Source organism: Miniopterus schreibersii (genome assembly GCF_964146895.1).
Source record: "Miniopterus schreibersii genome assembly, chromosome: 2".
In the NCBI taxonomy this organism is placed as follows: Eukaryota; Metazoa; Chordata; class Mammalia; order Chiroptera; family Miniopteridae; genus Miniopterus; species Miniopterus schreibersii.
In genome coordinates, this window is record NC_138102.1 from 121,577,768 (window position 1) to 121,592,786 (window position 15,019).

Sequence of the window (15,019 nt, forward strand, 5' to 3'; positions counted from 1 at the left end):
AAGTTTCTGATTTGTGTGTTGACAGGTAATATATTCTAGATAGCGGGATCAGCATGTACAAGGACAATAAATTGTGGAAAGGGCCAGAATACCCTTGGATGGTGATAACCCAATGAGGGAGAAAGAGCATGGCAAGGAAATGCTTGTAGATGAGCATGAAGTAAGGAGAGCCAGGAGAGGAAGGGCAATCACAACGGCCTTGTTCACCACTGTACCCCAGGAATCTGGCACAGCGAATGGTGCATAATGAATGAATGGTTTTATCCTGTGGTTAATTAGGAGCCATCAGATATCTTGAATGCTGGCGACATGATTATAGTTTTAGAAAAATAGCAGTGACAATAGTGTGGAGAGTGGCCTAGATCTAAATAGCTGATGAGTGGAACCAAAGGTTGCACTAATAGGTTAGGAGAGTAATGATGGGTGCCTGAACTAGAGAGGCTGCAATTTGGATGATTGAAGATTAGGTTTTAGAGACATTTCTAAATGGGAATTGGCAGGGTATGGTGACTGAATGTGACTGTGACCAAAAGGGAATGGTAATTGATGATTCTAATGTTTTAACTTGTAAGACTGAGTGTATGATGTAATTTACTGTGGCATGGGAAAAGAAAAAAAGCTGTTTCATATAAAGGATTGATAAATTCTATTTTGAATGGGTTAAATCTGAGATGCTTGGTCGGCATTGGAACAATAAATCTGGAATTTGTGTAGGAGGCCTTTGCGTATAAGCAAATAATAATACAAAAAAGATAATAGCTAACTTCCATTAAATTCTTTTTTAGAGTCAAACACCCAATATATTTCATTTAGATGACAACTGAAGTCATAGAAGTGGGTAAAAAATAAATTATTAGAGAAAAATGAGCTAATGCATGCTCTTGAATTTAACATTTCTTGTCTCTTACTACAACCTCCACAATATCTCCTCCCTCACTTTATGCTTGCAAAACATTGATGTATACTCTTCTTTTTCTCCAAGTCTATAATCACTCTAGCCTTACTTACCTCTTAGTTGGATTCCTTGACCCTCTTTTCAATAGGTCTAATAGATCCTAAGAATTCCTCCATCTAGAGTCCTGAGTGAATCATTTTTCTCCATTTCCAAGTGCTGAAATGTTCAGTATTGCTAGAAAATGCTTCTGTATCATGTGGGTTTATGCCTTCATTTTTTATTCAGCTATTTTAACAAAGCTCTATTAAAATCCACTTTGGGGAACATAGGGTATTCCCCCAAAAATGTATATACACTTCAAATAATTATTAATTCCAATGTGTTAACTCCGAAAAGAAAGAAACATCAATTGAGCTATCAAAAAAAAAAAAAAGTGTATATACATTTTTTGGGACACCCTGTATATCCTAAGAATCCTAAAACACCAATCAGGAGAATATATGCTCCCCTATGTTCACCAAAGTGTTATTTACAATAGCTAAGATCTGGAAACAGCCCAAGTGCCCATCAGTAGATGAGCAGGTAAAAAAAACTGTGGTACTATGCATGGAATGGACTGCTATGATACATGGAACTCCATGTGGTACATGGAATATTATGCAGCTGAAAAAGGAGCTCTTACCCTTTGCAACAGCATGAATGGACCTGGAGATTTTTATGCTAAGCGAAATAAGCCAGACAGAGAAGGACAAATATCACATGATCTCACTTATATGTGGAATCTAATGAACAAAATAAATTGATGAACAAAATAGAACCAGGGGCATCAATACACAGGAAAGACTGACAGATCTCAGAAAGGAGAGGGATTAGGGGGACAGGATAAAAGAAGATAAAGGGATTAGTCAAAGAATATATATACATAGCCCATAAACACAGACAACAGTGTGGTGATGGCCAGAGGTGAGGTGAGGTGAGGTGAGGTGAGGTGAGGTGAGGTGAGGTGAGGTGAGGTGAGGTGAGGTGAGGTGAGGTGAGGTGAGGTGAGGTGAGGTGAGGTGGGTAAGGGGGAGGAATGGGGGACATATATAACAATGTCAACAATAAATTAAAAAAAAATTCTTCCATATGCCAAGCACTATTCTAGGAGCAGATATACAGTGGAAATGAAACAAAGCCGCTGTTCTTATGAGGTGAGACATATCACACACATTAGAGGGATCTTCTCTGATAAGGTACCTCTCTTCCTGGGTGCCTCTTACACCCGCTTATTAATTGTGCTCATTATAAATTGTTAAATGGACCTTTGCTATCATTCTTTCTGTATAATTTTCGTGTCAATTTTGATAATTTGTATGGCTTCCACTGTCACCATTATGCCTAAAATTATCAAAGTTGAATTTCTAGATCTACTTTTACTCACAGCTGAGTTCTGGGCCCCATCTATCAACTGCATGTGGGAAGCTTTCACCACATAATTGTACAAGTTTCTCATACTGAGCAAGAAGAAATGCAAAATGATTCCTTCTCTTTCCTAACTAATTCAGCTGTCTTTCTTCTTGTTTAGCTTTTTAAATGACTACCACCATTTTATGAGTCCCTGAAGAAGAGAAAGTCAACTGCAATATCCCTTGCTTATATTACATTTACTCAAATCAGTTTTCACATTTTAAAATTCTCCTGAGATTCTCATTGAAATATATCACTTACTTTCCCTGTAGAGAATAAGAGAACATTATGCTGAAGCAGAGGCAGGCTCCCAGGCATGGAGGGTCTGGGAGTTACATGAAATCATGCTTCCTTTATCCCAAAGGCACTAAAGGGCCATTGAACAGTTTGGACAGGGCATGGTCCATTTTCTGTCATGTTCAATCACTCTGAAAGTTGTATTAATAGATTTAAGTGCAAACAAGGTAGCTCTTTTAATGGACAGAGAGGATGTGGGTTTGGCCTGGAAAGAGGCAGCAAGCATATCATTATCAAATGTCCATTCTGCATCTGTAATTGAATCTGTTCCAAAGCCACAGGCAGACCCTCTTTTCCTTCAAAATAAATTGCAAAGACCTCATGTTAGTATTCAAGTTCTTCATGAGCTGATCCCATTTCAAGTTTTGAGTTATAATTCCTACCACTGTATTAGGTATTCTTGAACAAACTTAAGACTCGTTTTTTAGTATACTTATATCCATCATTTTTCAATTTTTGCTGCCTTTCCTCTGTCATTCTTACCACATAGAATAGCTGTTAACATGAACTTTACTACTGGCTTTCCACTAATTCATCAAGACCCTGCTTAAAGTTTTTTACGAGAAGTTCCTTAATAACTCTAAAAGGGAAAAAAATATCCTCAGAGAGACTGTAAGGTTTTTTTATTCTGGTGCTACTTATTAATATTATTTTTACTTTATCTCTATGTTTCATCTGGCCAACTAGATTATAATTTCATTATGGGTAGGATTATTTATATTCTCTTAGAGCCTACTTCAATATTTTGCTTATATGAGTCAAATAATATTGTAGACTGAAATAATGCTTATAAACAATGGCTAAAAATAGCTCAAAGTAACTGTCAAGTACAAATATTGTCATGTGCAAGCTAAAATTAAAATTAAGTTTTACTATTTAGACTTGTTCTAGATCAAACATACTTCTACATGAGGTTCCCAAATTAAAAATAACCATGGGAAAAGTATGCACAGAGTGGTGTTTACTCCAAGCTGGGCTCTGTCTTCAAATTTCCAAGCAATTCTCCAATGAAACAGACTTGCCCAAGTGAACTGGATAACTAGACAGAGCATTCCTCCCCAAGGCCTCAAGAAAACTTCCAAGAGCCATTCTATTTTGGAGGCAGTATGGGAGTCAAGGGGGAGAAGAGAGAGAAACAACACACTCATTAGACTTATCAAAGAAAACTTAACACCCTCTATCCTCATTTTATTTCTCCACTGTCTATTTAGCAACTGTGCCAGAGATGAGAGAAGAGAGAGCACCCTCATATGCACAGGACTTTTTATCCCTTTTCTCACAAAGCTCAACCAGTCAGCATAACTGCTAATAAAATGTCAAGATCTTGGTCCACAGTAGTGACCACTTTTCTTGAGGTTGTGAAAGGGATGGGATGGAAGGGGCTGTTCCTCTCAGCTTGGCTTAACTTAGATTCTCCACCTCCCCTTTACTTTTGGGGAGGGGGTTCCTGCAAATCGGCTTGAATCCTTGAAATTTTTGTTTTTCTAGGGTGAGACTCTGCATGGACAATTTAGGAAGGCAGTGGTGACCTGCCTAAAGCCGTGTCCTTGTAGACCTCACAGTGACAGAGAGGGAGTTTAGGTTATAAAGTTATAAGGGGAGCTTGAGGCTAAGCAGAGAGAATGCATTCATTTAAGCTTTGGAGTGGTGAATGAAGGGAGAAAGAATAGCCTGGGCTTTGCATTACCGTGAGCTTGTCATTTCCATCTTCTTGGTGATGAGAGTTGAACTTTTCTGGGGGATGTAGTCTTTTGGGATGTTGAGACATTTGGTAAATATTCAATATAGTATCTTAAGAATATGGATTATTTCAACCTCAGCTCCAGTCTATGCTCTTAATCCTACTTCCCGTAGTTATGAAATGCAGTGCCTCGGACTCCCCTGAAATATTGTTTGTTTTTCCTATTCTGACCCCCATCCCAGTTTTTCAAATAGAAATTGTACCACCAAGTCTTTCACCATAGAGGGAACTTTATAGGACTGTAGAAAATTTCCTGTGGAAACTTTCTCCCATTATTTTTTTCCTCTATTAGAAATTTAGGGCATTTAAAATCAGTAATAAATAAAGCAAATGTATTTCACACATTCTAATGTTTAACTAGTTCAGTCTCTATTAGCTTTAGGTTTGCTCAGGAGTTAAGCAGCTTTGAGGTGTATAAGTAAAAGACTTAGGAGAAATAAAAGAAATATATTTTCAATGGCAAATATACTAGATTGTTTTTCTTCTAGCAGCAAGCAGCTACCCCAAAACCCTTATATTCTCTCCAACATAGTTGACCTTTAAAATTTTATTTCTTGGAAGTTAAAATGAAATATATCTGCTATATAAATTAAAACAAACAACCATTTGGGGGAGAATGGGAGGGAAGGGAAGCATAAGGACTCTTAGAAGCCTCAATTCAATGGGCTCCAGACCCCGTAAGGGAGCCAGTACAGCTTTCCTCCTCACTCCCTCCATCCAGATGGCTTCCTGTTACATATGGGAAAAGCATTTATCCTTCGTGCTTGACTAAAAGTAGAATTTGTTATAGAATATTAGCATCTCCAAGTAAGGTGTCAGGGAGATAGTTCCTTGGCTCCCATGTGACATCACTTGCAAAGTAGAGGCCCATTAAATAATGAGTAAATTGGATTTTCCTGAGAGGACCATCTGTGATGGGAAGTTGAAGGTACCAGCACAGAGCAGTGTTCATGGGAATCTCTCAGACATCTCACAACCACAGTACTTAAAACAACAGTTTTTGATATATACAGAATTTATACAACTATGGAAGAAAAATCCAATTAAAATAATGGGTAGCAGATCTGAATAGACATTTCTCCAAAGAAAACATACAGATGGCCAACAAGTACATGAAAAGATGCTCAACAGTACTAATCATCAGGGAAATGCAAATCTAAACAGCAATGAGATATAACCTCGCACCTGCTAGAATGACTATTATAAAAAAGAGAAATAGGTTCTAGTGAGGGTGTGGAGAAAAGGGAACCCTTGTGCACTATTGGTGAGAATGTAAATTGGTGCAACCACTATGGAAAACATTATGGAGTTTGGTCAAAAAATTAAAAATAGAACTACCATATGATCCAGCAAATCCATTTCTGGATATTTATTCAAAGAAAATAAAACCCAGCAATTTTAAGAAATACATGCACTATGCTGCACACCTGAAACTAATACAAAGTAATATTGAATATAAACTAATTGGAAAAATTAAAATTGTAGAAAAAGGAAAACTTAGTTATAATAAATATATTTATGCAAAAAAAGATATATGCACCCATGTGTTTATTGCAGCACTGTTTACAATAGCGAAGACATGGAAGCAACCTAGGTGTCCAGATGAAGAAGAGATGGTATATATGTACAATGGAATGTTATTTAGCCATTAAATAAATAAAATCTTGCATTCGTGACACCATGGAAGGACCTTGAGTGCATTATGCTAAGTGAAATAAATCGGACAGAAAAAGACAAATACCACATGATCTCACTTACATGTAGAATCGAAAACACAATTTGCGCTCATAGATACAGGGAACAGATTGGTGGTTGTCAGAAGCACAGGGAAGGGAGTAGGTAAAACGGATGAAGGGGATCACAGGTAAAAACTTCTAGTTATGAAATAAAGTCATGGAGCTGTAATGATGACTCCAGTTCATAATACTGTATTTCATATTTGAAAGTTGTTAAGAGAATCAATATTAAAAGTTCTCATCACAAGAAAAAAATTATAACTATGTATAGTTATGGATGTTAACTAGACTTATTAAGGTGACCATTTCACAATGTATGCAAATAGCAAATCATGTTGTACACCTGAAACTAATAAATGTTATGTGTCAATTATGCTTAAATTAAAAGTTCTGGCCTCTGGGCATCTATCTCTTAACAATGAAAATAAATAGATGGGTTTTTGTTTTTTTCCTATTTGTTCATTTGTTGCTTTTAGTTCTATATCCCACATATGAATGATTTGACTTTGGTCATACGGTTCTTGACTTTTTGTGACTTATTTCGCTTAATATTATATTCTCAAGATCCATTCAAGTTGTCGCAAACAAAAACTCATAGACACGCACAATAGTACGTTGGTTACCAGAGGGAAGGGGTGTAGGGGTTAGCTAAGGTTTCAAAAATATAGTGACTGAAGAAGAGTTGACTTCGGGTGGTTGGCACACAATGCATTATACAGATAATGTATCATAGAATTATACATTTGAAACATATAATTTTATTAACCAATGTCATTCCAATAAATTTAAATAATAAAAATAATAATACATTTTAAAAATGTAATAAAAAAGAAAATAAATAGATGGTTAGGGGGTTGATTAAAATCATTAATGAGGATTATTTTGCCTTAGTTCTCAAACATTTTTCAAATGTGATCTTGCAACAGAAATCATTAGTTCACATTTCTACAATTTTTCTTAAAAATATAGGCAATTATCTAATTTACTGAATCACCGGTGACTTGCATGTGTGAAAGCAAAATACCTATAATTAAACAGTGTATTGTATAGTTTGATAGTTGAAAGACAAATAGCCTGAAGGAGTTGGCATCATTATTATATATAAATTGCAGTCTTCAAGGTTATTCTCTGCCTTTTGTTTTCGGAAGAAAGGTGTTTATGAAGCATATCAACAGGAAGTCACAGAGTGAGAGAGCTTTGTTTAACATCTGTCAGCTAACTGCACTACTGTGGGGAGATTGGCAGAGTATTTTGGCATTTAAGCAGGAGTCCTTGTGTTTGTCAAAAGTAGCTTCCAGTCTAAGACAATTTTCCATGCAACTGGGGATGTACGTACTGCACAATTAAGAAAAGTCTCTTTTCCTATCTTTACCTTTTTATATTTTTTCATTTTAGAAACTTTGGCACACATTCTGAATTGTGTAGTCTATGTTGGTAGAATTGAGTTTTCCATTGTATTTTTGTTTTTTTAAACACTCCAATATTACAGTTTTTCAGTGTATTTCTTTTTTAAAAAGGATACAGTCTTCAGGAAAAAATGAACAAAAAATAGACTAGAGCGTCTCTTCAACTAGGAAGGATCTAGGCATTTAATTTTCAGGGCTGGTGTGAAAATGTACACAGAGAAGATATTTCTGTGAGTTATCTTGGAAGTAATATATTCGGCTGTTTTTGTCTGAGGTTGATTTTTAAAAGATGTATATTTGAGAATTTTTGAAATTAAGTGAAAGCAGCTATTTCATTGTCCCTGATTAAATTTATCAGCACATTCCCAGGTGCAGCTTTTAATTGGCAACTCAGCTTTTGTAAAAGATAAAATGCTCATCAGCTCACCCCAATCAAAGGCACAGATGGAAGAATGGCAAAAATAATACTCTTCGAATAATCAGAATCATTTCAGATTGAAAGAACTCGGCTGTCATTTCATTTCATTTACATAGAAATGATATTTATCAAGTATTATCTATAACTTATTTGGTAAAATTTGCATATAATTGTAACCGTTCTACAAGAGATACATTTTTTAATTAAATTTATTGGGGTAACATTGGTTAATAAAATTATATAGGAAGAGATTAATTTTGGGAACATCATTGTTAAATTTTATCCTTATGAATACACAAAATTAGTGTGTAGTTTTGGGGAAGTAGATCATAGATAATCACAGGAGAGCCCCAGGCTCAAGCAGCAAACACACATGATAGGAAGTCATTTATCAAATGTTTTTTCTAAAATGATTGCCTTTGGTTTCAGTTCAAGATGGTGACATAGAAAGATCCTGAACTCACTTCTTCCCAGAGTAACACTGAATCTACAGCTACATATGTAACAATTTCCTTTGGGGGAAAAAATCCCTAAAAACTAGCAAAGCAACTCCTTTGTACATCCAAGTAGCTAGGAAAGGCTGAAACACAGTCATGGCATTAACAGCCCCCTCCACCTCCAGTGTGAGGATCCACAATCAAGAGAAAACTCAACACCTAGAGCTTCTCCCAGAGAAGCTAAGGGTTCATATCCCACCCATATTAAGCACCTCAACTCTTAAGACCTGCCCCTGAGTGATGAGCCCCCAAAGCATCTAACTTGAAAACCAACAAGATCACCCCCAGGACACTGGCTTGGAGAACTGAGAAAAGGCCCTTGAAAGATTTAATTGCAGACTCACTCACCCCAGGTCCCAGAGCAGCCATCTGAAAAGCACCCAGATTTTATGTGAAAAAGGCTTATTTGCTATGTATGGTGATGGATGTTAATTAGACTTCCTGTGGTGATCATTTCACAGTATATTCAAACACTGAATCACTATGATGTATACCTACAACTAATATGTCAATTATACCTTAATTTAAAAATATATATACCCTGTTAGGATTTGGCCTTGAACAACAGAATAAATGGGAGAGTCATTTGCTGAGATAGAAACAACCTGGGAAGAAACAGGCAAGAGAATGTCACTAAGACTTCTCTCTCAAGATGCCCACCAGGCATCCAAGGGGTAGTCAGTTAAATGTGTGCAAACTTTAAAAAGGCCAGAGACAGAGCTATAAGTTTGAACCCCTCATCTTATTGCTAGTAGCATTTCAGAGCCATGAAATTGAATATTACCCAGGGAGCGAGCATGATGAAGTGTGGACAGGCCGCTCCGTCGAGGGGTTTCGCTGTAAGAGAAGCTCTCCGAAGAGCAGCTGCCCACCCACACTCATGGAACACCCGCGGTGTGTGATGACCTGGATATGCTGAAATAGGCCTCAGGTGATGAGAAAAGCCATTTGGAAAATGTGGTAAAAGGCTTTTTTTTCTTAAGAAATGAAATATCAAAAGCCAGCATCCCTGATTCTAGTTTTTCATCCAATCATGTCACACAATTTTCTAAAAAAAAAAAAAAAAAAAAAATTTAAGTTTCTAATTCAAAATGGTCTCTGACTAGAAGATTCTCATGCATCTCTCTCAATCTATTACTAAGATATTCATAAATAGAATTGAAAAAATTCGCCACAATTTTGAAGACCAGTCTATCAGAAAACATCACAGTATTTGAGAGGAAAACATTAATTATTAAGTAGATAGAATTTCTAAAGATAACTCAAACAGCACAGGCTCGATTTTACTTCAAGTGTTAAAAATAAATATAAAATGCAAACCAAACTTGAGAATTCTCTGAGCAGAAAAAACCATTTAAGCCACACAAGCAAAACCAAATCTAGCTTATTTTATGACCATAACCAAACTTAATTTAGGTTATTTCTTATAAATGCCTCTGACAATCATAGAAGAAACTTAAGTCATCTTCCTAAAAATGGTATGAGATAATCACTTTTAACCATTCCCCTCCTGCCTGGAAATCCCCATTGTAATAACCAACCATTTTCAAGATTAAACGGCTTCCTCATTTTCACTTTATAATTCGTTTTGTGACTTCGTGTACCTGACTTCATGTCAGTTTTTATTTTCCTAGACCCACAGTTCACAAACTCTTCTTATTGCATCATAAACCAAAACTAGATACTGTTCATCAATTTGATGGCTTAAATTTTGCTACTTCTGGATTTTTCACACAAGCACCAGATAACTTGATGAAAAACACTTCTTCCAACTTCTGCATAAGAAGGCAGAGTACAGTTTGCTTTTGCTCCCTTCTGATTCTTACTGAGGCTACAGGATTGGTTTAACTCAAGACTTAAGACCGACAGGAAGAACACAGCAGCACGATTTTTAAAACTGAAACATAAAGAGAAAAAAAGCCAGCTTACCGCACATTAAGGTGCTGGATCCCAAAGCAGCCGCAGGGAACGCTTCGAGACCCCCAATTTATAGCCCAGACACCGGCACCTGACGGTCATTACTGAGCATTGGCGGCATCTGTACCTCTGGGGAGAGGTGCAGGAGGGGCCGCAGGGAGGATCACGCCTCACAAACTGCTCGAGAAGCGGGGCGTGTCTCAACCGCATCCCCTGCTTCGTGCAGCTTGATGCCTTTCCCTCTCTGATCCTGGCAGAAGAGGCAACAAATGTTCTCCAGAGAAGAGAAAGCCGGGCACAGCTAAGGGGACAGAGGAGAACCAGCTGACAGGAGTTAAGTGGGCGCTTCCACCCCGAATGCTGAGTCCACTGCAAATGTCCAAGTGCACCTGTCTACATGGCGGGACTCACGTCTAAAACTCTCAGATGTACGCTTAGGCGTACACGTTCATAACTTTGAATGAGACAATTTTTTTACTATAATATACCCTATTTTATTTATTTACTAATTATTATTTGTTAATTTATCTTTATTGTTGAATTACAGATGTCCCTCTTTTTCCCCCCATTGACCCCCTCCACCCTGCTCACACCCCCTCCAGATCTTCACCACACTATAAACATGACGCCAAGTTCACAAGCAATCACAGAAAAAATAGGTAAACTGCACTTAATCAAAGTTAAAACTTTGGGGTTCAAAAAGACACTATTAAGAAAGTGAAAAAACGCCCAGCCAGGTGTGGCTCAGCGGTTGAGCGTCGACCTAGGATCCAGGTGATCGGGGTTTGATTCCCAGTCAGGGCTCATGCCCAGGTTGCAGGCTCGATCCCCAGGCGGGGGCGTGCAGGAGGCAGCCGGTCAATGACTTTCTCATCATTGATGTTTCTCTCTCTCTCCCTCTCCTTTCCTCTCTCTGAAATCAATAAAGATATATTTTTTTTAAAAAGTGAAAAAACAACTCAGAGTGGAAGGAAATATTTGAAAATCATATATCTGATAAGAGTCTAGTATGAAGATTATATAAAGAACTATTAGAGTTTATCAACAACAAAAAACCCTCAATTTTAAAATGGGCGAAGGATTTGAATAGACATTTCCTCAAAGATATACAAATGGCCAGTAAGCACATGAGAAGATGCTCAACGTCATTAGTCATTGGGAAAATGCTAATCAAAACCACAATGAGATACCCTCTGGGGTGGTTATAATAAAAAGGAAACAAATTTTGGTGAGAAGGTGAAAAATTGAAACCCTCAAGCATTGCTGATAGGAATGTAAAATGGTTATTCCACTCCCATGTAGATAGCCAAGAGATATAAATGCACATGTGCACAGAAAACTTGTATGTGAATGTCCACAGCAGCATTATTCATAACTTCAGTTAAAAATAAGTTTATTTAGACCTGGCCAGTGTGGCTTAGTTGGTTGAGCATGGTCCCGTGCACTGAAAGGTCACCAGTTCAGTTTCTGGTCAGGGCACATACCCAGGTTGCAGGTTCGATCCCCGGTCAGGATGTGTGCAGGAGGTGGCCCATTGATGTATTTCTCTCACATCAGTGATGTTTCTCTCTTTCTCTCTCCCTCTCCCTGTCTCCCTAAAAATCAATAAAAACATATTAAAAATAAGCTTATTTAAAAGATCACACAATATGTTATATTAAAATTTATACTGTAATTTTCCAGTTTTTTATAATTATAGGCAATGACAATATTTGACAAAAATGTTTTCTGATTATTTCTTTAGACTGAATTTCAAGAAACTCATTGCAGAAATAAGAAATTGAAGGTTTTTGATAAATATTGCAAAATCATTTTCCTCAAAGTTTTTCTAATGCCCATTTTTTCCCAACTGTGCAACAAATTTGCTTTTTACTTTCAACCTTGTAAGCATTATGCATTCGCATATACATATTTTTTTTCTTATGTGCTGAGGAATATAAAAGCATAAAAACTTCAAATGTTGCTTTCAAGATGCTTTCAGTCTAGTGGGAGAGATAAGTAAATGTTATGTATATAAAACAATATACAGAGAATTTTTTCAGTGATGTTTCTACTTTTGAGTGTCAGTATCTTCTATCATCTCTCATGTCCTTGCAGTGGTGTGTCTGACTGCAATACCTAAACTTTCCATACCTGGCTATGTCTGGATTTCTTTGAAGCAAAGAGTGGTAGATGACAAATATTTCATTATTTACCTTTCATGTGTGTGATGTATACTGTGATTATTTTTTAAATTGTGTATTTCTTCTTTTATAAATTGTTTGATATATACTTTCCACACTTATAAAATGACACTTTAGAATTTTTCTCCTAGATGTGTATCTGGTGATTTATAGTTTTTAAAAAATAATTCTCTTTCTCAAGGTATTTAAACAGATTGGTATATAACGTTACTAATTGTATCATTATTCTTTCAAAAATAATCTTCATATATATTGACATAATCCATGTCTTCTTTACATATTTTCTGCTCATAAATCTTTATTCTTAATCAGATTTTTCAGTTTCCCATCTTAAGTTTAAAGAATAATTTTGTTGATTGTACTGATTTTTAGTGTACTAACAGTATATACTACTGTTTAGGACTTTTCGTAACTATTCATTTCTGGGTATTTTGTGGGGTTTTTGGTACAAAAGTCTCATTTTAATGAAGTAACATGTACAGCTTTAAAAATTATGTGTAACTATTGAGGCATTTTCTAAAAAAGAAAAGCTTATATTGAAATCATAAATGTGTTCTTTTTTGCTAAAATGTCCAAGTTTTTCAAAGTTTTAAATCCAACTAGAAAGTGTGTGTGGTGTGTGTGTTACAAGGTCTGAATCTGTTTTAATATTTTTCCTATTTAGACGTCCAATGGCCTTGGTGCTGTTTTTGAGTGATCCATTCTTTCCACACTGAAATGTATTTTATTCATACTTCAGTTTTTCATATATAGTATTTGAAAGTCTCTTTCAGGGCTCACTATTCTGTTCCTTCACTATGTTTAGCTAAACCAAATTGTCTTAATTGCTATGACATTATGCTAGTATAATTTGCCACTTTGCAGAAAATAGCAAATATTTTGTCATTTTTCAAAATAACCTTAGCTATTTTTTTTTACATGTCTATGTTTTTTATGTCAGCTTGTCCTGTTCCATGAAAACTCTTCTTGGAATTTTGGTTAAAATTGCTATGATTTTATAGATTGAGGACAATTTGACATGTTCAAGGTTCTGAGTCTTTCTATCTATAAATACTTACTTATAATTTCCACTTATTGGGGTGTTCTTTTATGTGTCTTGATGCTTTAAAACTTTTTTCATTATGATCGTGCATATATTATGGGATTTATTTCTACATAACTTATTCTGTGAACAGTGTTTTTTTAATTACGTTTGCCAATCTGACCTCTGTTAAAGATAATGTTTCATTCTTACTTCTGAGGAGATGTCTGTTTACTGTCTAACATTTTTTATTTGTTGGTAATTTGAACTTACCCTGCCACCTTTCTAAGGTGTGTCTCTGTATCGCTGATCTTTTCAGGTTTCAGTACCAGCTGTTTAGATGTGGCTCTACCTTTATCTTCACTGATCCTGCTTGGGACTTACATACAGTAAAACTTTATATATGAGAACCCTTGTCTTTAATTTGGAAAAATTTGTAGTATTTAGCTCCTTAAATATTGCTTCTCCACTATCCTCCATTCTTTTCTTCAGAAATTCCTGTTAGAGGTTTGTTTGATGTTTTCAAGATATATTTCAAATCACTTAGTGTCCTGACCCTTTGTGCTGGGTGTCGACACTCTGCTCTTCACTAACTCTTTACTGAGTCAGATGGAGTATTTATCTCAGTGAATATAATTTTCATTTTTAATACATCTTACTACTTCTTCATATACACTTTTTCTGGCTTCATTTCCACATACTTTTGCTTTATAATTTCTTGTTCATTTTAATGACCACCATGACTTCTTAGGTATCTTTCAGAATACTGAGCACACATATTTAAAGCTGTTATTGACTAGTCCATAAATTTGATTTCACCTGCAGGAGGTTATAGTGGGTAATGGGAATAGTCTGCCCTGCGGTGCAGGCATAAGGGGGGTATACCGAATTTAAAATCAAATTTTCAAAACAAAATTTAACCTTCTTATCATCACCATAGAAGAGTGTTTCTAAACAACATCAATGAGACTGGCCAAGAGGTCCTTAATGTTCCCCTCAGCTTTACTAAACTTTAGACAGGTTTCCTCCTGACAACAGGCCTCTGAACCCATCTTTTATTGGAGTTTCTCTCCTTTGAGATATAAATCTCCTCTTAGCCTCCTGCCATTTTTACAACCCAGAAATGTCTTTCTCAGGAACTTAGGAGTCATGACTGAAATGTAACCATCAAGAACGATAGGCCTCATGCATCCCAGTCTCTGTAGGAGGGCAGGAGCCTAACCTCGGCAAGCGCCAAGGAGGAAACGCGGGGGGCAGAATCTCACTGACCAAGCTCCCCTCAAACCAGTGCCTCCCAGTACTTTTCCAGTAGCTCATCCAGTACGTAAAACCTCTTCTACCTTCTGTTTCAGCCTAGTTTGGTTCTCTCCCTTTTTCCTACTGCAGTTCTCTTGAATGAAGTCTTTCTTGCCTGTTTAACTCTGTATGGTATAATTATTTCTTGACAGTTCAAAATGCT